General features: G+C 38.9%; 1 protein-coding gene across 3 annotated transcripts in view; it reads left to right on the forward strand.

Annotated features, from left to right (window-relative positions):
- LOC103657472 overlaps positions 1 to 22,451 on the forward strand; it is a 242,340-nt gene that overhangs the window by 46,026 nt on the left and 173,863 nt on the right. Inside the window, exon 3 of one of the 3 annotated variants that reach the window (XR_005838346.1) lies at positions 3,073 to 3,112. The exons of the other annotated variants lie outside the window; for them this stretch is intronic. The gene's annotated coding sequence lies outside the window, so the exon portion shown is untranslated. Of the gene's footprint in view, positions 1 to 3,072; positions 3,113 to 22,451 lie in introns of those variants that run through there. 3 annotated transcript variants of the gene reach the window in all.

Genomic DNA, 22,451 nt, shown 5'->3' on the forward strand with positions numbered 1-22,451 from the left:
GGTGCAAGGTTAGCTTGTGCATTCGGGATTTTTCTACTTTTTTGAGTGAGGCTTGGATGGCTATGTATTCCCCCTTAGTACTGCCTTTGCAGTATCCCATAGGTTTTGGCCTGATGTGTTTTCGATTTCATTGGCTTCCATGAGTTGTTTAAGTTCTTCTTTAATTTCCTGGTTGACCCAAACATTCTTTAGCAGGGTAGTCTTTAGCTTCCAAGTGTTTGAATTCCTTCCAAAATTTTTCTTGTGATTTAATTCTAATTTCAAGGCATCGTGGTCTGAAAATATGCAGGGAATAATTTCAGTCTTTTGGTATTGGTTGAGACCTGATTTTGACTCAGTATGTGGTATATTTTGGAGAAAGCTCTGTGTGCATTCGAGAAGAATGAATATTCTGTTTTTTAAGGGTGGAATGTTCTATATATATCTATGAAGTCCATCTGGTCTGATGTGTCATTCAAAGTTCTTGTTTCTTTGTTGATCTTCTGCTTAGATGATCTGTCTGTTGCTGAGAGTGGAGTGTTAGAGGTCTCCTACTATTAAAGTATTATTATCAGTATGATTCTTTATTTTGGTTAACACTTGGCTTATGTAGTTGGCTGTTCCCATGTTGTGGGCATAGATATTTACAATTGTTAGATCTTCTTGTTGGATAGACTCTTTAAGAATGACATGTGTCTTTCTGTATCTCTTACTACAGTCTTTAGCTTAAGATCTAACTTGTCTGATATGAGAATTGCTACCTCTTTCTTTGGAGGTCCATTGGCATGAAAAATGGCTCTCCATCCCCTCACTTTCAGTTTAGATATATCTTTAGATCCAAAATGAGTCTCTTATAGACAGCATATGCTTGGGTGGTGTCTTTTTATCCAATCTGCAACCCTGTGCCATTTCATGGGAGCATTTAGGCCATTCACATTGAGACTTACTATTGAAAGATATGATTTTAATGCCATCATGTGCCTATGAAGTCCCTGTTTCTATAGATTGTCTTGTAAATTTCTGGTCTATATTACCCCTGGGGTCTTTCTTCTTTTATAGAACCCCCTTTAATATTTCTTGCAGGGCCAGCTTGGTGGTCACATAGTCTTTCAGTTTCTGCCAGTCCTGGAAGCTCCTTGTTTCTCCATCTGAATGACAGCCTTGCTGGATAAAGTTTCCTCGGCTGCATGTTCTTCTCATTTAGTACCCTGAATATGTCTTGCCAGCCCTTTCTGGCTTGCCAGGTCTCTGTGGACGGGTCTGACATTATTCTGATGTTCCTTCCTCTGTATATAAGAAATCACTTCCCCCTAGCTGCTTTCAGGATTGCTTCCTTGGTCCCTATAAAACGGGTGCAAATCTTAGGATTTGCAGGTTGTATTATTATTATATGTGGGGGCATTGATCTGTGTTATCGATCTTGGGAGGAGTTCCTCTCTGCCTCTTGGACATGAAATCTTATTTCCTTCCCCAGATTAGGGAAGTTCTCAGCTATGGTTTGATTAAATATATCTTCTAGACCTCTCTCTCTACCCTCTCAGGGATCCCAATAATTCTGACACTGGAACAATTCATGGTGTCATTAATCTCTCTCAGTCTGATCTCTTGGACTTCAAGCTGTTTGTCCCAGTCCTTCTAGGCTTCCTTCTTTTCTATCATCTTATCTTTTAGCTCACTAATTAAGTCTTCTGCCTCGTTTACCCTGGCTGTTAGGGTATCCAGTTTAGACTGCATCTCATTCCTAGCATTTTTAAGTTTGGCCTGATTACATCTCATTTCTGCCCTTTGAGATTCTATATTATTGCTAATATTTTTCTCAAGCCCAGAAATCAACTTCATAGTTGCTACTCTGAAGTTTATCTCTGACATCTTGCTTATATCCATATCCATTAGGTCTGTGGCAGAGGCCATAGTCTCTGATTCTTTTCTTTGTTGAGGGTTCCTCCCTTGGTCAGTCTGTTGAGGGGTGGTTGAGGGAATGTACAGAGTCCAAAGTATTAACCACAACCCAAACAAGGTGCACCCGTTTTATAGGGACCTTAGGGCTGTTGTCCTCTTATTCTTCTTCCAGCCTGTCTTCTGGGGGAGGGGCCTGCCGCACTGTTACTCAGGCAACCCTTGCTTGGGCAGAGTTGCTCTGCCCTCTGTCAATGGGGTATGCTCAGTGGAAACCGGTTTTTTGAGCTTTTGTTCTCTGGCGGTTTTCCGCATCTCTTTTGAGAGTCAGAGCAGAAATGACCGCACGCAGTCCTCTGACCCAGAGCAGAGAAATCATAGTCTGCTCTTCACTGAGCTCTCCAAGACACACAGTCTCCATTTCTGTCTGTGCTGCTAAAAACCGCAGCCTCCCTGGTGGTAGGCCCCCTGCAACTGTCCCAGAGGTTGATTCCAGGGCCTAGCGTGTCTCTGCCCTTTGTGCTTCTAAAACTGCGAGCCACCCCCAGTTTGCACACATCCACTCACAGCTTCTGGATCCTGTCTGGGGGCTGTACTAAAGTCCTTTTCCCACCGCTACAGGTCTGGGAATCTGTGCCTGGTCCCCAGCATGGGATGCTTTTGTACTCCCGTGTTATATCACCTTCCCGGCACCAGGTTATGGTGGCTCCCTCCCCCTTCTGTTTATCTTCCAATATCTGCCTGCAGAATCATGGCTCTGCCCTTCATACCTCAGGACCACCAGAGATTTTCTGCTTGTAGAGATCCAGATATGTATTCTTACATGAGGCTGATTTCGTGGGTGTTCAGAATGGTTAGGTAGATATCCAGCTAAATTCAGGCGACCAGTTGAAATAGGGTCCCCTACTCCTCCACCATCTTCCCACCGTCCCCTCAAGAGTAGTCTTATTTAATTATTTTAAACTTAAACTTATTCTCAAAAATTGAAATGGGATTTGAATGGTCTATAGGATTTTGAAAGTTATCATTGGGATGGATATGCTGCATGGTATATTAAATCCTACATAACCAAGAACAGGGCTTGCCTAGTGAAGCTTGAGAAAGACTATTTTAGAACCAATAAAATAGAGGAGTCTTAATACTTACATAAATAATTTGCACTACACTCTCTTGAAATTGCTTATCTTTTTCCTTCAGCATTTTAAAGATGTCATGCCATTGTCATTATTGATTCTGATGAGAAGTCTGACGTAAGTATTATTGGGTTTCTTTTCCCCCTGAATGTAGCATATGTTTGTGTGTCGGGATGGGGGTAGAGGTCAGGTATCTGCTTTTATATTTATATTTGGTTTTTGGATGTTTGACTTTGTATTTATCCTATTTGAGATCTACTACATTTTTTTTTTTGTCTGGGATTTGTGAGTTGAGATCTTTCATAAATTTTGGACATTTCTTGGCATTCATCTCCTCAAATATTTCTTTGGGTACATTTTCTTCCTATTCTACTTCTTGGAATCCAATACGGTACATTTGATCACAGGTTTTAGATGCTTTTCTCAGTTCTTTAATTTTTTTTCCTCCTTTTATTTTAGTTTGGATAATTTCAATTAATTTGACTCTGAATTCACTTATCCTTTCTTCTGCTTTTTCTAGGCTACTGTAACATACACAAATTGAATGAATTCTACGTTTATGATATTTTATTTTTAAATCCTAGAATTTCCTCTTTTTCAAAAAAGTTTCTAGTCCTCTACTGAAATGAAGTTCCCCATTGTATCCATATGTTGACCACTTTTTCCACCAGTTTTAAAAATATATTTATAGGGGTGCCTGGGTTCCTCAGTCAGTTAAGCTTCTGCCTTTGACTCAGGATCCCAGGGTCCTGGGATTGAGCCCCGCATTGGACTCTCTGCTCAGTGGGGAGCCTGCTTCTCCCTCTCCCTCTGTGCTCTCTTCCCCTCCCTCTGTACTCTCTCTCTCTCTCAAAAATAAATAAATAAATAAATAAATAAATAAATAAATAAATTGTAAAAAATATTTATATTAAATTTTTTATTTTCTAATTCCAACATTTTGGTCACATTTGCGTTTACTTCTATTGACTATTTATTGTTTTGATGGATGACATCACCCTGCTTGTTTACATACCACAGGATTTTTAATTTTATGCCAGAAATTGTGTGTAAAAGTACTGTAAATATTATTTACTGAAGAAAAAGAAACGTCATGCCTGTGATAGGCTGCATGTGATGAAGCTGAAGCAGCCTAATTTGTAGTTGAGCTGGCTCTGAGGCTTGTGATAGCTTTTGTTAGATCAGTAGTTCACCACAGGTTTCGAATGTTTTATGAGAAGAATTGGGACTAGTTTATCTGAGCAGTAGTATAATTCTTTATGTCTTACAGCCCAGTAGCCATGCCACCCAGATTTTTTTGGTTCCTATGGTGTTCTCTTGGCTCTCTCCAGCCAGGCTTCTGACTTTCTGAGCTTCATGAGCTCTATTTCTGCATTGCTGCTGTGCTTTTAGCTCTTGGCATGCTACTGCCTTGCACTCAGGTAAGAGCCATGAAGGACTTAGGAGATGATGTTTCTCAGCTCTCCAGTCATTCACCCAGGTTTCAGTTGTTATGTACTTGATCCGCTTTTCAGGAATCTCTGTATCTTCTTTCCCTGTCCACAGGATTTAGAGCATGACTGTATGCACTCTGTAAGGCTTCAAGTACAGTAATCTCTCCCCGTCCTCTGCTCGGCTTCCATCCTTCAGCTGGCCATACATGTATTCAGTGAAAGCTCTGATAAAATTGGGATTGAGCACACTCTCAAGGACCTCCTTCATGATAGCCACATGAGGCTATAAAGCGTTTAGTAAAATTGTGGCTTGTTTCTCCTTACTTCTGTCTACAGTGAGTTTGCTCCTCCTCCTGTGCCCATGGATTTGGGTTTCTTCTCTCCTAGGAAAGGTTCTTACCTTTTGGGAATTCAATCCATTTATATTTCTTTTTATCTTCAGCTCTCTAGTGGAAAAAAACCAAAACCATATTTTTATAATTTGTCTGCCTTGTTTTCTTTGTTAGAGTGGGAGAAGCGGTCTCCTGATTTTCTACATCCTAACCAGAAGCACCTATATCCTTATAATAAATTCCTTTTCTGCTTTAATTAGTCAGTTATTTTTGATGTTTGCCAACAAGAACCAGAATTGGTATTATTCATCATGTATTAATCAAGAGGAATAAGTAAACTTAATCACAATCACATAAATTAAATTATTAAATTATTTAATTTCAAGTAATATTCAAATAATTATTTTTGGAAATTACTTTTATCATATACATATGAATGTGACTACTGCTTCCTCATGATCTTAAATCTTTTGATTCAACTAAATTCCATTTCTTCTATTCCTGTTCTGAAGCAAGATTTTTAAAAAATATATCTTATAGATAGCCTTCCTCATAAGTACATGAATATAATCTTTCTATATAGCCTCAGACTGAATAACCCTTTAATGTATTGCATATATTAGTATATCTAATATGTAATATTTTATATACATAGACATTCTGATTTCATTAATCATTTTTTCTGCTTCTTTTCTGGGACCTCTACAATTTCTTATACTTCTGTGATCATAGGAAGACTAAAATGAGATATTGTATTTACACAAATGAGAACAATGTGTGTACTAGTTTTATTATCTTTTGTAAAGCTGTTCCTAATTCTTTCAAAGATCATTGTATATTCTACAGGCAAAATGGCATTACTTTAAATTATCATGTATTGATTTTGCAAATAGATAATTAATCCTCTATATTACATCTGTGCATTTTACTTTATGCTCCTTATTTAGTGGAGACACAATTAGAAACAAATGTTTCTATGTTATCAAATATGTGTATGAATTTTCTAGCTTTAATTTTTCTAAGTGATCACAGTGCATTTCATTTCTTAAAGAAGATATTTGAAATAGCTATATGCAGAAGTATTTAGTTTTTAGTTAAATTATTGAAATTGTATCACAAATATTTGGTCTCTTTTTTTGTTTTTGCTGTTGTTGTTGCTGTTGACCTATTACCTAATGGTGATAGACCTTTCTGCCCATTGCCAAGGGCCCAGTTATTTATTGTTTACTAATATATATACTAAAGCTCCTAATTCTTATAGTCTTCATCTATTCGTCAATCTCTATCATGCCAGACTGCTACATGAGACACATTTCTCATTTGATGGGAATGGTCTTCACACTACTTGAGAAAATTGATTTACCACTTGTTCAAATATAGAGACAGACCTTGCTACTGACTCAAAGAGATAGGGCACCTTGTCAAAGAAGGACATGGACCATAGAATAAAGAAGCCAAGTGTGGTAGGTTGCATTAATATCAAAATTTCCTACCTGATCCTTATGGGGCACTACTATGAACCATCCCTGTGGGAAGATTATGGTTCCCTGATATCAGGTTTTACCATGTAACTTCCTTTGGCCAGTTAAATATGAATAGCAATGTCACATGCCAGTTCTGGGAAGATGCACTGAGAGCCATTGCGTGGTAGTGCCATTCTTCTTTTTTTTTTAAGATGTATTTATTTATGTGAGAGAGAGAAAGAGAGCTGGGGTAGGGGCAGAGGGAGAGGGAGAGAGAGAATCCCAAGCAGACTTCTCACTGAGGGCCGAGCCCAATGCGGGGCTCTATCCCTCAACCCTGAGATTAGGACCTGAGCCAAAATCAAGAGCCAGGTGGTTAACTGACTGAGCCACCCAGGTATTATTCTCTTCCCCCTGCTGTAAGAGTAGCAATATCCCAGGTAATGACTGATCTTTCAGCCTATATCCGAGAATAAAGAAGACACATAGAACAATATATATGTAACACGAATAAGAAATAAACAATTTTTGTTGTAAACCATAGAAATCTAGAAGTTGTTTCTTACTGTGGCGTAATCTGATAAAAGTTTACCCATAATTTTAGGGGGTTAGAATTGTATACTATGTTTATGGCTTTGTTCCTAAAACAAGTATAGGAGTACAGTTTTTCTGGAAATGTTTAAAGTATTTATATATGTTTATTCTTGAAAAGTATTTATTAGATTAGAGATGGAAACTTCTTTAAGAACTTTCCCTGATTCCTCATTTTCATCTAGATGCTCTTTTTCTTTTTTTCCTTATCATCCAATGCAAACATGTAAATATTTCTTAAGTGTCTCATCAATTAGACTGTATACTTTTTGGGAGAAGTGACTTTGTCATGTTTAATTTTAGGTACAACATCTAGCACAGTACCTAGACCATGCTGATGCTTCTAAATGTTCGTTAATATGTAGACACAAATCCACAATCTGAAAAAGCCAAAGTGGCTAATTTGCAGCAAACTTGACCTGATCTGAACTGATTTGACAAGAAAACCTGATCTGAACTGACATGAAAGCATTTATAGTCATTAATTAACCTACACAGAATGAACATTTATAAGTTTGGCTTAGGAAATATTAAACATTTTATTGTAGGGTGCTGCTCTAGGCTCCCCAGGTGATGTTACATGATATGGTGTATATGTATTGTATCACCTTTCTAGAATCCCTCAAATTCTGATTTCTAAAACACATCCTGGCTCCAGGAATTTAAGATAAGAGATTGTGGACTTGTGTCAGCAAATGAGTGTTTTCTGGACTGTGACCAACCTTTTTTTCTTTGTAGTTATATATGCTTTCATCCTTTATCAGATAAATGCCTTTTAGGATTTTTCATAGCAGCCTTGAATTTATTTATAACTTTCAAGAATTTTGCACCTAACCACATGAAAAGAGCATAATTGCAATTTCAACATCCATAGTTTAATAATAATATGACTTTACTAGCATGTAGATATAAATATTGATGGGTCTTGTTCATGAAGTCTGCCATGCTAGCATTAAAGGAAGATATGTAAATATTGACATACTTTTAACCTATAGAGTAATTTCACAGGGTGAAAGTAGCCATTTTGGGAGTCTAACAGAAAAATTAACTGTGAACTAATATTTGTTTCTAGTGCCTCTATGTAAGAAATAATAATCATCCTGCATTAGGAATTCATCATTAATATAGTATTACACAGTGAGTGAGTGGAAAATCACACACATACTCACACATATACATGGACTAGAATCGTGTGTTCTGTTAAATGGTACAAATGAGGCTGGGCCTCTCAGTTGTAATAATGTAATTCCAATTTTTTTCCAATCTATAAGTGGCACTGATGGGTTAATGTTGGCCATACTTGGATCTATATTGCTACTATATTTTCTCCATGTATAAACTCTAATTTAATCATAGATAAAATGGCAATAAAACATACACAAGAGTTTTAATGTAGTCCATGCCATTCGCTGCTTTTTGATATAAGCTGCTTTATATTCTGATTATGTTGCTGCTATAAAATGAACAAAGGGTAACATGGAATTTGATAAAGACAAGAAAACTTTTATTAAACTTTTACAACAGTGAAATAAATTATTCATGCAATTGCATGAATAATGGTATCCATGCTGATTAAATCAGCTAAGAGGAGGCAAAATATTCACGTGCATGGCATGAGTTCCATTTTCAAACAGTTCTGAAATGAAAATGTAATATAAAACAACACAGTAGTCGGTCCCCAAAAATGGAAAGAAAAAATGTGGAGTACAGTATTAATTCAAAAGAGGAGGGAAAAGTGTAAAGCACTTGCACTTCTGAAATCCGCTAGCCAGAAGGAATTTTCAAAGACAGAAAAAATAATCCACCACTTCAAAGGAATTTAATGAAAGAGAAATAGCAAAGATGACTAGGGTGCAAGAGGGACAGACCTAAGGCTTAGAGAAGGGAGAGAATGAGTATTTATGCAATGAACCATTGCATAGCTTATTCCATTGGGGGCTTGAATAAAATGGGCTTCTCTCCAAATTGGGCTGTTGGGAACCTGCCAGCATTTTTGGGATAATCTAAGAAAGGACCTGCTGCTGGTAATAAATAAGGTGTCTTCCAGATCTCTGCGACCCGCTTTAAGATTTGTGACTATCACTTGTCCTGTCATCAAAATGTTCGCAGAAAGAAAGTGTCAGAGTTCATACTTCTTCCCTTTCCACATCACTGAGCACAAGAAATGGAGGAGAAAACCCCTGCCACCCACAGAATTCCAAAGAGCTGAGTGCATGCTGCAGAGCACGCTGACGAAGTAGGAGGAGAGGAAAAATAGCTCCTACTTGAGCCTAGCAAAGAAGTGGGGAGGAAAAAAGGGCGCATGGGGGAAGGAGACTGACCAAATGGTAGCATTCCTTACCAACCATGCACAAATCCACCTTCAGAAAAATTCTTCGCCACAGACAGGATACTTTTTATTATCAGCCAGTCCCTCTGATTAGAGTGCTGGCATCTGGTCCAGTTCGTCAGGACCGCTGGAGACCACTGGTGTCTGTAGGACTCTTTGCTGACAATCGGCCAGCATACATGGCCAGGCCTTCCTGCCTGCTCGCCACTTGGTCTGTTTTGATTGGTTCTTTGTCCTGTTTGGTGAGTGCTGGTGCCATGCTACCTATTCTCTGTGACTGTCACCTTTGTTCTTAATCCAAGCCACTGAGAGCGCCCTGAAGAATTCTCTCATCCCCGGGGAAACTCTTCCGTATTTTCCTCTCTGACCTCTTCCTCCTTCTATGTGCCCATGTCCCCCCCTTCCTCATTTGCCTCCTCTTCTGACTAGACCTGTGGCTTTTTCAGTCTAGGAGGCCTTTTATTAAGTGAAGGAGTAAAGACAGAAAGGTTATGGAATTTTCACTGGAAACCCTTTGCTCCTCAGGGGGTACATATTGTAACGTATACCTATTTTAGTCTTACCTTATACTTTGAGAAAAGCCATCTGTTTGTAATCCTGGTGCCCCTCGTTTTGCCAGTTTTTCAAAGCTCTTTCTTTCTTTGGAGAGTCAAACAACAGCGAGCTGAGCTCCCAGCCTGCCTGACTGAAGCAAGTCCAGGGCTGTTCTTGAACATTTCTAAGCATCCCTCGTGGATGTCACAATGCTGCATAAAGCTATTCAGGCTTCTGCCTGTCACTTTTTACGGGGGACCACTGCTCCCACACCATACTCCACCAACTATCTCATTATTCTTGTCCATGCTGCTGCCACTATCCCTGTATTTCCCCAACCCAAAGCTATTGTGTTTGACAGGATTAATGAAGACTTGTAGGGTGCAAGAGGGGATTTAAAATACAGAGTGGAAAACACTCTTAAACAATCACTGTCAGAGTCTATGTACTGCCTTTCAAAGGATCCCTTTGGTTTCCCCCCCTTCTTGCCTCTCACAACTGGCACATATGGTGCCCTGGTCCATAGTTCCTTTCTTAGGCCCTCTCCTCCTAGAATATAGAGCCCCAACCCCTATATCTGGGCCTGTAGGAGGAAGTAAAAACCATTGCTGAATGTGAAAATAATCCCAGCAGTGTCATGCTACCCTCCGAGAAGGCAACTGATGATTTTTTTAAAAAATGGAATATAGTACACGTAAATCCTGTTCCAAACTATGGCCATTTGGATGTGGTACTAGTCAGCACTTCTCTGAGAACAGTGGTTAGGTGCATTCATTACATACCCATGACTAAACAAGGCTCAGCAAAGTGGTATCTCTCACACAAAGCAGGTGGGTTTTTCAGGGACAATGCACAGGAGACAATATGAGAAAATCTATATTAAATAAATACCGTGTAACATAATGCTGAAACAGAATTATTTAAATGCTAGTGATCCCATTTCTCTTTATATACCAAACTCTGCTGCCATGAATGGTGGCCCTGTTATGTCATGATGCTGCCTGTAAGAAAGAAGAATGGCCTTTCCCAAATCATACAGCTGGACTAGTCTTTGTTCTCGCACAGTATAATGTTGTACCTAGTGAATACAACAAGATTGAACCGTTAACAGTATTTTTAAAATCCTATATGTACTAGTCATTGGGCTTGGTGTTCAGGATAGAAACATGATTAAATTGTGGCCCCCGCTTTTAAATTGCTTCCAGTCTAATAGGAGAAACAGACTGAAAGAAGTACATAGTGCCTTACACACAATAATAAAAATGCATAGAGGATATAATGAGTGCAGGGTCAATTCTGGGAGGGATGAGGGGAGGAGCAGGGGAAGAAAGTTCTTCATCGACTGGGTCATGCCTGAGTTGAATCTTGATGATGAGTGTTATGTGCCAGGTGGACAGAGTGGGAGTGGCGGTGGTGGGTTTTCAGATGTGTTTGAACTGAAGAGTGTGAAAAAGGATGCATGAGAGCCCTTCTCTAATAACATCAGACAACTTTCTCTCCTCATCATGTTTTTGGGATTCTTCCCATTGCAGTCATTAGTATTTCCAAAATAATACAAAATTTAGGAGACGATACCTTATTAAAAGCAAACAGAATCAGCTTCAGGGTTCAGAATGACACATTCCTGCAGCAGATAAAGTGATTCCTCTAGCTTTTTCTTTCTATAGCCAAATCTTTAATGTACTATATGTTCCACTATCTCTAAATGCTAATGGTAAAAACATCAAATCCTTGATCAAGGTGGGGGAAAATGAAGACAGCATAATCATGTCAGTGATAGATCTATATTTACTCAGTAAAGGCATGACTGGACTAAATTATGAATCCTGTCTGTCAAACTGCACAAAATATAGTCAGGTTGCTGATTTCAGAATTTATAACACGTACTGTTTTTATATTTGAACTTGTTCATAGAAGGAAAATTTTTAAGAGTCTATTGCAGTATAAATTTATAACTACTGTACTGCCTGAAATATATTTTCATGTGTAAACTAAATTTGTGAAGAAGAAAGGCTAGTTGAAATATGTTTACTGTATTAAAGTTCAAATGTTCCTTGTCCTATGGTAGAGGGCTGCAGAAAATTCTAGAATTTGCGTGTACAGGGAAAGACTGTATCCTCCGCTGCCTGGAACTGTGTTAGTTTTTTATATCCCTGCCATGTTTCTATGTCAGGGAGACCCAGATCTTTTAGGGGATGTGACCAGGGAAGAAATAGGTATTGCCTCAGAAACTCAGCTGTGTAGAAGTTGAATTTTCTGAGCGCGCATTTCTCTGCAGTGAGAGTGTGCTTTAGGTGAGAAGCATCAACATCTACTTGTTATCATGGTAGGAAACTGTGGAAAACAATAAAGGAAGGGACTGTCCCCTTTAAAATTAACTAACTGCTATATATACTTTATATTCTTAGTGCTTTGCTAGGCCCTCTAAGAGATAAAAGAGAAAAATCAATCAAATGATGGGCCATGTCTAAATCCCTTCAATGTGTTCCCAACACTTTCAGTAAAAATCAAAGACTAGGGGGCATTTGAGTGGCTTAGTCGGTTAAGCGTCTGTCTTTGGCTTAGGTGATGATCCCAGAGTCCTGGGATAAAGACCCACATGGGGCTCCCTGCTCAACGGAGAATCTGCTTCTCCCTCTCCCTATGCGGCTCTCCCTGCTCATTCTCTCTCGCGCTCACTCAAATAAATAAATAAAATCTTAAAAAAAAATCAAAGACTGGAAAGCCCTGCGCAAGTCCTACTCCAAACCCAGGATGTTAGTGGGACCCTATCTCTTTCTGCTTCTCCCCTAGCTCAGTCCACTCTAGCCATACTGGATCCTTTGCTTTTCTTGAACATAAGGCCATTCTTCTGCTGCACATCCGTGGCACTGGCTGGTCTCTCCATCTGCAAGCTCTTTCACCAGATGTCCTCATGGCTTACTGCTTCAGTTCCTGTGTCAATGTCATCGTCTTAGTGAGGCTTCCCTATTACCGCATTTAAAATTTCAACAAAGTGCTTCCACCCCCATCACTCTGCACTTTCTTTTTCCATCTCCTGCTTGTCATTTCTTTATTGCCCTCTTTACTTTCTGTCATACTGAGTATTTTACTTTTTTGTTTATTGACTCTCTCTAGAAGGGAGGACAGTGATCCTTTTTCCCCCCCACTGCTGTATGCCCAGAGCCTGGGCACCAGCACCTTATCCTTTTGATAGTACAGTGCCTGCCTCCCATAGCCCTGGTTGTTTACTCTTTCCTGAGTGCAGCCACTGTGTGGCCTTGCGTGGCATGGTGTCCTCCTCCCCTGGACTGTGAATATATGTGACTGAGAAACTGCATGGCATGCATCTGTCCGGTGTCAGGTGTGTTTGGCCATCCTCAAAACCCTGGGGCAGGAATGCCTCCATCACCAATAGGGTGAATAGGAGACAATTAAAACAAGGAGATGCTTACAAGGCAAGATGTATACAAGAATCAATAATGTAATTGAGGATGTCTAAGAAGGTGGTAAATTAGGTGACAGTAAAAGTACGGTGGGAGTTCAGAAATCTTTGTATACTAATTTTAATTTAATAAGTGAAGTCTTTTATGAAAAATTATAATAAAGACTGAAATTGGAATAAAAGTGCCTAGCACATGTCCTGTTTAGTGCCCTGTTCTGGATTATTTCTGCCTTCCATTGTCTTTTAGCTATTTTAGTAAGTTGCAGAAACCTGATAATAATGTAATGACTCTTGTCCATAGAAATAAAAAATGATTGTATCTGGTAAAAGGCAATTGACTGTTGCCCTTTAGATAGACCCACTTTGCATCTCTTTATAATTTCACCTCAAAATTCTTTTATACACACACACACACACACACACACACACACATAAGGTTCTTAGAATTCTCCTTTGAACCAGTTGTAACATTTTACTGTTTTTGTCATTCATTGATGAGTTAAATAAGATCTGTGATACATATTCATTTTATATGAGAGGCATAATTTCATCCTTAAAAAATTACGCATTAACAATGTCATTTCTACTAAAACATGAAAAATTGCTTGTACTATCCTATCCTTATTCTTGTCATAAGCCACTTTAAATTTCGAACAATATGGTAAATTATAATGAAATCAGGCATGTGAGATTATGACTATGTCTACCTGAAAGCGAACATCTGGAGGAAACATGAACATTTCAGGCAGCCAAAATTCAGATACTTGGCTCTGAGTAGATAAAACATCTGGATTTTTGTGAATTGATTAATTTCCATCCGCCTCTCCTATTTTGGCTTTATTCAGATACAGCCTTTCTTCTGACCCCATACCCTAGCACTCCACAAACACCCCTCTCTGTTGTGTAGAAAGGATTTATTTTTTTCTACCTTTTTCTGTTCCTTCACATAGTATACATGATAATAGACTATTTTTGCTTAATTATTACTTAAACTATTGCTTGAAGCCATCAATAAGGACAAAGGAAAATAAAGACATTTGTATTTCGTATACCTGAGAAATAATTTTATTTTGGCTTTTCAATAGGTAATTATAAGAAGATTATTTCATTTATTTTCATACATTTTTGTGGGTTTTCTTTTCTTGAGAGCTCTTTCTGCTAAATATTCCGCAATACAACACATGTACAAATAAAAAAAAATGTATCTGTCCATTTTGTATTCAGCATCACACTCTTGCAAAGAGACAAATGGGAGGGGGCATTGAAGACTCATGATGTGCTTTAGAAAGTTCCTAGATACATCATACAAACTCAAGGCCATGACTAGGGAGGAAGGTCATAGTGCCAAAAATGTATCTGGACCTGAAAGTACGATGTAGCATTCACTTCAGTACCTCAAATAGTGAGTCTAAGTGGTCAAAGCCAAATTGTCAAATCAGTGACTTTCATTTTTATTATAGATTTACCACTTGGCAACTGTTACAACAACAACAACAAAAAATCTCAAAGAGTGCAGAAAGAACTAGTGCAGTGGGCTGTCCCAGTTTATATTCAGTTCCAGTTTATATTCAGTTTTGTCAATTTGACCTTCACAGGTCTGTAATTACTGTAATCACAGCCTGCTGAACGTGCTAACAATCAAAGCATCCCAATTTGAACAGTTCAACAATAGCCTTTTTAATAGGGGTAAAACCATGCCAAAAAGACTGGCTGCTTTACTTCCAGCCTTTTCTGAAACACTGGATAATAGGGAACAGGTATCTAACAATTCACTTCTTAAAGACAGGCTGCACAGAGAGTGACCCCAAGTCTGTTACTAAGAGAACCACTTAGAAAGAGGGTTCCCTCCACCCCTTTCTGGCTGATTCTTCCTAATGTTGCCTAACGATGTAGACAAAATATTGTCTACTTCTAAGACCTTCACTTTGAACACCCAGTGGTGCCTGTGACATTTTCAAAGGTTGAAAAGAATTAGTAAAATAAGTTAGTGTGAGATAGCCCAAAATGCATGGCTGTTATTGGGGACTTCTTTCCCCACAAGTAATAGGGAGAACCGTATTGATTTATAAGCATGTTAACCTCAGGCTTGTGTTGCATTTTCTGTTGTTTCCGTCTACTATCACTACAGATTTACCGTGAATTATCTTGACATCTTTCTCAATGCCTTGTGGACAAACATAGATCCTGACTAAGATTAGAATAGACTTTGGTCTTGAAACAGTTTGTGGTTCATGTTTTTGTGGTTGTTTTGTATTTGCTTATTGGTTCTTATATGAATTGTAATCTATAAATCTGTACTCCTACAGCTCTAGAGTATCAAGGCTCAAAGGAAATCAGAAAATATCTAGCCTATATCTTTAATTTTTTTCTTTTTTGCCAAAGGACCTTTTTTAATAAGTTAAATCAATGTATAAAAACAAATAAAAGCAGAGCTTCTTGAGCCCAGACATGCAGAATCCTACCTGCTAAGTGTCTCTTTTATCACCTCTCCCCAGCCTCCACCATAGCAGAACTCTAAGGCACCAGGAGACACAGTTTGAAATTTAATCCAAGGTTCCAAAGCCTAGAGAGATAAAGTGACTTAGCCAAGGTCACTACTAACTTCTGGAGTCACCTTTCCCTGACCAGCTGAATCAACCACAAATAAACACTAAAAATATTATGGCAAGCAATTACTTATCCCTCTGTTATATATTTTTCCCACTGTCTTCCCCTATTCTTTTATTCTACTCCAAAAGACTGGCAAGTACTATCCTAGTGATTTTGGTTCTAGTGGCAGCAGGACCAGTCCAGTCAACCGTGTGAACCAGTGCCCACCTTCCAGAACTAGCCTTGATTAGAAAAGGGGATGTTCATAACACGGATGGCACCAGTAACGAGGACCATTTTTTTACTGAGGGTACCTAGTGTACACACACTGTGGAATACACATCCAGGTTGAGAAATAACCTCCCCAGAGGCTGATCTCTCTCACTGCCAAAGCGCAGTGTGTGCTAGGCAAATGAGAACATTGCAAGTTTTGTATATCCCCTGCCCTTGTCCGAGGGTATGGAAAATTACCCTGCTGGCTTGGAAACTCAGATTGTCTTTGTGAAACAAATCTCACAAACACTGTAGAAAGTGGCCAGAGTGAATTCACTGGAGATGCTTATGCTTTCATTAGAAGTCATCCTTTATTTACTATCAAGGAAGATACTGGTTGGGGCCCACTTGAACATGAAGGTTCTATGTTGGACCACTTCTGAGTCCAGAAGAGGCATTAAACTAGGAGGAGAGCTGCATAAATGGAATGTAAAATGTCAGGATAGAGAGGACATGTAGAACAAGAAGCAAAACTAATATTTATTGAGCAGCTACTGCATAACACTTGCTCCGCTAGGTCCTCTCTTTACTTATTTTATGAGTCTAGTAACCCAATATGAAAGTCACTATTATCCCTATGACACATAAGGATCACAGGGGAAAGATCACCCAGCTCCCCATGTCCTGGGTCTGTCTGGCAACTCTCCCTTCAAAGTCATTTCACAGAATTATGATGGTAAGAAGTTGAGTAATATTGGGGACTTTAGGTTTCACGACTCAGGGCTATAAAGCATTCGTAGGATGGTCTTGCCTACATTCCTCAAGAACACTGCAATTTAATTAAAGGCAAAATAACATGACACCTTAAGGTCCCAGCTTTCTAGTATATTGTTAAATAAGTTACCACCATTTAACCTTTGAGGACTAACTGGAACATTTAATTTGTAAGCCAAATGTAGCACCTTTTTTAGGATGAGTGGGTCAAAATAAATCAGTAATGGAATTGAATGAAGCTTCAGTATTTCTAAAATATTGTTTAAGGAGTTGCCAAAAAATTATATTATATTACTTTTTCTGAATAAATAATAGACTTCAATTATCAAACAAACCTTTCTATAAGTATCCAGTGTGTTCAACAGGAACAAATAGTTATGAATATTGTATGTAATGTTCTACTTCTAACATTCTAAAGTCCTTATATTAATCACTATTTAGGACTGCTGTGGATATATCTACATTTTCTCAGAGTGATGGAAAAGTGGCCTGGAGGAATGAGCAAAACTGATGTGCAAAGTGAGGAAGGAAAATTTAAATACAAAGCAATTTCTCTAATAAAATGCTCAAGCAGTCTAGAGTAATTTGGGTGCTTGGTGAATCATTGCTTAGCAATTCATGAACACTGTGGGTGCTTGGAATTCAATTCCATTGTCCTCTATCTGAATTGCTTTGAAAAAAAGGTCACATGAGAAGGAAAGGAAGTTTTGACTTTCACATGCCTGTTATTGCTAAGGAAACCACTTCCTCAGCATTCACATATTCAGCATGTCTTCACTTTTGGCTTCCATACAAATTACATCTTGGGACTGCATTAAGAAACAAACAAGGGTGGAGAATATTTTAAAAACTCAACTCAACTATGACATGTTCACAGACAAAAAGAGGAGCATTTTCAGATGCCCTCTGTATTCCAAAGTACTCTAGGTATGCCTGGATGGAGTCTCTAAGAGCTAACAGGATGTCTGAGATGCGAGGGAAGTGGCCTGTGATCTGCCAGTAAACAAATGAGAAGCTAATACGGCTTTGTTGTGTTTTCTGATTGGCAATGGCTCTGAACTATCTCCTACTTGTAGTTGCGGACAAAGAAACAGGAGATGAATTACCATGTTCTAGGACTGAGTGTTCCTTTCCAATTCAAATTGCAATAAGAAATAAAAATGGTTAGTCTTCCAGTGTGTAGATTATATAACTTGTCTCCTTTGTGTGTTTTTGTTTTGGTTTGGTTTGGTTTGGTTTTTGTCTTTTAAGGAGAAAAGAATAAAATGAAGGGATATTTTAGAATGACTGGGGTCATCAATGGGCCTTATTGCAAATACAGTACAACTCAGAAGTAGCTATTTTTGGCTTAAGTGGATCTTAACTATTTGGTGGTTTCTTTGCTTTTATTTACATTTCTATTTTTAACCCAAATAGAAAAGTCTTGTGTAAACTGCCTCTTTATCCATTGTAGAAATACACCTATTTTATTTCTCCCTGTTGCTGGGAATAATGATTAGTACCCAGAAGATCACAAATCTGAGGTGTCTGGGGTCCATCTCTTTCAATATCCTGATTCTGTCAGCACCAGGATTTATGGTTCATCTTCTGCCTTTTAGTTCTCAACCTTGTTCATGAATCATAGGTTCAGAACAAAATTGCACTGTTATTAAGAGCGATCTGCAAACAACTACTCAATAGTGAACTTAGAAGAGCGTTCACTTGTTATTACATGGCAGCAAGTATGAAAGAGGCAATTCTTAGCTGTAATAAACCTGGAGGCATAGCATTACCTGAACGATATTTTATATCCACAAACAATAGAGTTAATATCAAATGGGTACCTTAAGCATTTAAAATGCATTGCTTCAGAACTCTAGGATTTAATTTTTATTTTTAGTATATGAGAAAGCTAAATATTTTGAGTGACCGAGAAAATACAGAAAGATGCTTATTTACTTATTTATTGATGATCATCTGTACACATTCCTCAGAAATTTCTGTAAGCACTCTATTTTTGGGTTGACACTACAGAAAATTTATAAGCTTTATAATATGCTTTGGTTTCTAACTGGGAGGATGACAACGATAATGACCGTAATAGAAATAGCTAATGTATATTGAGAATTTAATAAGTGCCAATCATGGGGTTAATCACTTTACCTATATTATCTCATTTAATCCTCACAACAACCTTGTGAGGTTGATACTGTCATTATCTCTGATCTTCACATGAAAGACTGAGACTCCTGGAAGTTAAGTATTTGCTTAAGTTCACTCATTTAGTAAACAATGGGGCTAAGATTTGAAAACTAGTAGCCTCTCCTCAGAGTCTGAGCTCTTAACCACCACAGTAGGTGTTTCTAGAGAGAAAGCCTTTGACATAGACTGATTTGATACCAGGAGGCTGAGGTAAGCAAAGGATCCCCCCCCCCGCCCTGCTCCTTTCCTGTCTTAGTAAGTATATATGTGTTACTCATGTGCCATTCTTTTGAACTTAAAGTGTCAGTTACCACAGTCCTCTGGATAGGGAGGGGCTCATCCCCAGCATCAATCACCCAGGAAAGAGGAGGTCTCATGTGAGAAAAAAAGAGGGAACATTTGGGCAGGTAGACTAGGTGAGAGTAGAGGTCTTGGTGTGGGTGTCTGGGTAGTAGATGTGCTAGGGTAACAGTGACTCTCACTACCCCACCATCCTCACCTCCTGAGGACAGACTAGGAATGTAAAAGGGAGCCCCGTGGTGGTGGACAGCAAGATGAGGAAGATAAGTTATGTCTTGTCAAACTGGAAAATCAAGTTTCATGCTATGCCCTTCATCTATTTCCTTTAGTGGAGTCACATTTAAATGTTCACTCTGTCAAAGAGGTGCTCCAAGGATACTAAGGGAAGGGTCGTTTGGCTATGTTTTGTCAAAATAAATTTCTAGGCCCAAGATGGAGCTGGTCCTGTCCAGGATACCACGTCAGCAAATGAAAAGCTTAGGTAACTTTCATGTCTCTGTAAATGTTCCCCTTGACCAGAAATGCAATACTTCCAGTCAGCCAATTCCCAAATGCCCAGCCAACTCTGGGCTTTCTAACCCAAAACAAGGTTGACTGTGTGGCTATAGCCAATGTGATATTTTCTACTTTTCTCTGACTTGTTCTCTATTCTTTATTCTATAAAAGCTTCCTGCCATCTGCCCCATTTTGCAGTTCTCCAAAAGGAGACTGGTTCATGAAGTGTTAAAGTTTGTATTACCTAAATTGTCTCCTTTAATCATGTTTTAACAGTTTGGATCTAACATTAAAGGGAGATAGGAATTTTCTTACCTTCTTACCCTTTGGTCCAAAGGATAAGATTTTATCAAGGGAAGGGGCTAATCTAGTGGGAAGACTAGAGCACCTTAGTCCAGATCACTTTATGCCATGAGGAGATCCTTGATTGCCAAAGTGAGAAAAATCAGCCAGGCTGCCTACCAGCCTTCTTTCCCTCCCTCCGTTCCTCCTTCTCTCCCTTTCTCCCTCCCTTCCTTCCCTACTCCTCCCTCCTTTCCTTTTTTCCTTTTAAAGAAGGAGGCATTCTCTCCACAGCATTTCAAAAATATTTCTCCTAGTAATTCTGCAATTCTTCAAATACTCACCATCCTGGTTAAGACATTAAAGGCCACAGTTAAATGCAAATGCTATCAAAGCACCTTAATTGACATCCAGCCTAATTTAGTTAAATGGTACCCATCTCCACCGAGTTGCTGAAGCCAAAATCCTAGTTACTCTTGATCCTTTCATAGGTGTCAAATTTAGCATTCCTGAGTGTCACATCCACATAAAAACATCCTGAATTTGCCCTCTTCTCGCCATCACCACCATCTCTCACCTGGGCTGCTGCAGTGCCCTTGTAATTCATCCAGCTGCTTTCATACTCTCCTTTTAATTCTTTCTCCACACATCAGTCAGGGTGAGCTTTTTGCAATTTAATGAGAGTATATCATTCCTCTTCTTAAAATCCGCCGGTGACTTTCCATTGTGTTTAGAATAGGTCCCAAGCTCCTACCCTGATTTATAAAGCCACATATGGTCTGGACCTGCCTATTCCTTGAAAGGCTTTACCTATTATTTTTCCCTTCAACCACCATACTCCAGCGGCAGCTGTGGTCTTTTGACTTTTCTCTGAATATAGGGCCTTGGTACAAGTTGTTCTCCCTTTCTAGATTTTCCTCTTTCCTTGTCTTCACATGGCTGCTCCTCATCATTTAGATTATACTTTTAATATCACCTCTTCAGAAATGACCTTTCCATCCTCCCCACTAAAGTGGCTGAGTCACTCACATCATTGCTGGTTTCCTCTTACTAGAAGGTAGGTTCCATGACAGTAGGGGCCATATCTGTCTTGTTCACTGTATGATACCTGAGGCCTAGAAATGTGTTGACACTGTGGAGGAGTTCACTGACCACTGGTGAAAGAGAAACCAACACTTGTTATTAGCCATTATTATTCAGTTCAGTTCAAATTATAGCCAAACTTATAGGAAGCATAGAGCAGTGAAGTTTTCCATTGGGTCTGGAGATGGAGGGATAGAGATAATTGAATCAAATTTGGTCTGTTTCACAACTGATGTGATCCTAAACAATGCCAATGGAGATATTGATATTAAGGATTCTAAAGTTTGTTTCTACTATAGCACTTACTACTACATAGTCTAAACTGCAGTTCACTGTCCACGCCTATCAGTCAGGATTGGCTGATTAGGGTGGAATAAAAACAAACTACCCCCAAATCTCACATTGACTTAAAATGAGTGAAGTTTATTTCTTGCTCATGATATACGTTAATCACTTCTGCTTATTGTAGGTCCTCAGGGACCTAATCATATGGAGGAGCCACTATCTTGAACTTGCTAGAGGCTGTGCCAGAAGTAAAAGGCATGGGGTAATGAGTAACATGCTAGCTTTTAAGGATTCCATCTAGAAGTCACACATACCATCTTGCACACATTTTATTAAGTCATGTCACCTTCTAAATTTTATTGGGTAGATAAGTACAAAGAGAAACAGAATAGCACTTTTGTACCCTACCCAAGGAGAAGAAAGGGAGACACAGGTAATCATTGATGCATAGAAACTATAAGAACCTGTTGGGCAGAAGTGATGGCCCTTGGGTGGTGAGAAATGCTGCTTGATTGGGCCCAAATTCTTCAAATGAGATGTGATGAGCAGCTTTCCTCCATCTGGCCAGTAGAAGATTGGGGGCCCCAGGATCATTTTTAGTCTCAAACATTCACTTCTTCCTTCAAGGCTGTTCTTTCTTTGGCAGTACATCTATCTTAAAGATTTAGTAAGTATCTGTGTTGCTTATTCTGTTTTCCTCATCAAATATGTTCCTTTTTGTGTCTTATTCTTTGCCCCAGGAACTGACTTCTATGGACTGCATTATCCAAACTCCCTTACCCTCTGGCATTTTGTTTGGTGAATGTGAAGCACAGTGCCTTAGTCTGTTCAGGCTGCTGTAACCAAGTACCACCAACTGGGTAGCATATAAACATGGAAATTTACTTCTCATAGTTTGGAGACTGGAAGTCCAAAACTGAGGTGCCAGCATGGTCAGGTGAAGACCCCCTTCTGGATTGAAGACTTCTCCTTATATCCTCATAGGGTAGAAGGGGTTAGGGAGCTCCGTGGGAGTCTCTTTTATAAGGCACTAATCCAGTTCCTGAGGGTTCTACCCTCATGATTTAAGCACCTCCCAAAGACTGCATCTACTAATACCACCACCTTTGTGGATTAGGATTTCAACATATGAATT

Source organism: Ursus maritimus, unplaced genomic scaffold (assembly GCF_017311325.1).
Source record: "Ursus maritimus isolate PB19 unplaced genomic scaffold, ASM1731132v1 scaffold_29, whole genome shotgun sequence".
NCBI classification, from domain to species: domain Eukaryota; kingdom Metazoa; phylum Chordata; class Mammalia; order Carnivora; family Ursidae; genus Ursus; species Ursus maritimus.